This window comes from Tenrec ecaudatus, chromosome 4 (genome assembly GCF_050624435.1).
Source record: "Tenrec ecaudatus isolate mTenEca1 chromosome 4, mTenEca1.hap1, whole genome shotgun sequence".
In the NCBI taxonomy this organism is placed as follows: domain Eukaryota; kingdom Metazoa; phylum Chordata; class Mammalia; order Afrosoricida; family Tenrecidae; genus Tenrec; species Tenrec ecaudatus.
Genome location: NC_134533.1, coordinates 66,239,385 through 66,240,953, shown reverse-complemented (window position 1 = coordinate 66,240,953; position 1,569 = coordinate 66,239,385). Strand labels below are relative to the sequence as shown.

The following is a 1,569-nucleotide window of genomic DNA, read 5'->3' as shown; positions in this document are numbered from 1 at the left end:
GACCACCTCTCAGGATGATGTCTTCAAAATCACTAGCACAGAATACTTAGTCGGAGTCCAAATATCGAGGTTGGTTCCAGAGAAGTAAAAGAGAGAGAGAATGATAAAAAGCAATTCTAAAGGAAACTGAATAAATAATTTTAATAGGACATGGATTCTGTTTGTGATTAGAAGTACACTCAACTAACACTTTCTTTTTTTTATTTTTTAATTAATTAATTAATTAATTTGTTTTTTAGATGTGTTTCCTTCATGGTTTGTCTCCTCAGTCATTGTCCACAGGACTCTGAGAAGCTGTAGGAATATGCAGGCGCAGGCGCAAGACCTGGCTTCATCTCCAACGTTGTGGGAAAGGACTGTACATCATGGGGCACTGGGCCCTGTGCTTCAACTAACACTTTCAGTGACAGATAGTTTTATGCTTTTTTAAGCTTTTCAAATGTTTGCTCTTTTTGCCCTAGGAATCAAATACAAATAGTATTACTTTGAAAATGAGTAAACTGAGATTTAGAAAATAAGCATACATTTACAAGTAAAGAGTAACACTAAACAATTAACCCAAGTTCTTTGACTTTAAATTCTTGGAGTGACTAGAGAATGACCAATAGAGGAAAGAGCTTGCCTAGAACTAACACATAAAATGATGCAGTGAATGAAGTTTCTGCTTTTAGGACTCCACAAATTGAAAACTTACCCTAGATAAAGAGAAAAAGCTACATTATAGTGATGGAGAGAAAAGTCCAAGTTGTTGTTAACTGGCATTGTGTTAGTATGGGATAATTAGAGAAACAAATCAAGAGAAACTCATATGTGTATAACAAAGAACTTTATATACAAGAGAAATTGAATATCGAGAAAACATCCCAGCTCAGTCCATATGTCTGATATTAGCCCATATGTCTGAAACCAATATATAAAGTCCTCTTCAGACTCACAAAATACATGCAATGAAGCTGAATGCAGTAAGATCACAGGCCCGTGGGTGGAAGTTTTGTGGATCCATTGGTGGTATAAGCATCTCAGTGCTGGCAGGGGTCTGTCTCCACATTGCTTCTCCAGCTCTAGAGTTCTGGCTGCATCAGTGTATCTGTATCAGGCTCGTTGTCAGTAATGTCTTGCAGGGAGTGATGTGTGTCCTTCCTCGTTGTCAGTAATGTCTTGCAGGGAGTGATGTGTGATTGTTTATCTCCTTAGCACCTCCAAATAAGGTCATCAAGCTGTGACCAGATGGAAAGGCTAAACTTCACCCCTTCACTCTTAAGTCTCAAATTGACAAAAGATTATGTAACTACCACAAGCATCTAGTCATTTCTGACACAAAATGACCCTTTCTATGTACAACAGAATAAATTATTGCCTGGTCTTACACCATCCTCACAATTGCTCCTATGCTTGAGTCCATTGATGCAGTCACTGTGTCAATCCATCTCATTGAGGGCCTCCCTCTTTTTCACTGCTCCCCCACTTTACCATATATGATGTCCTTCTCCAGGGACTGGTCTCTATAACATGCCCAAAGGATATAAGACAAAGCCTTGCTATCCTCCCCTCTGAGAAGAACTCTGGCCA

The 1,569-nt window shown here is 38.9% G+C and overlaps 1 pseudogene; it reads right to left on the bottom strand.

Moving 5' to 3' along the window:
• Positions 1-239: 239 nt before the first annotated feature.
• Positions 240-407, bottom strand: LOC142447540 (small nucleolar RNA SNORA73 family; annotated as a pseudogene).
• Positions 408-1,569: the final 1,162 nt, after the last annotated feature.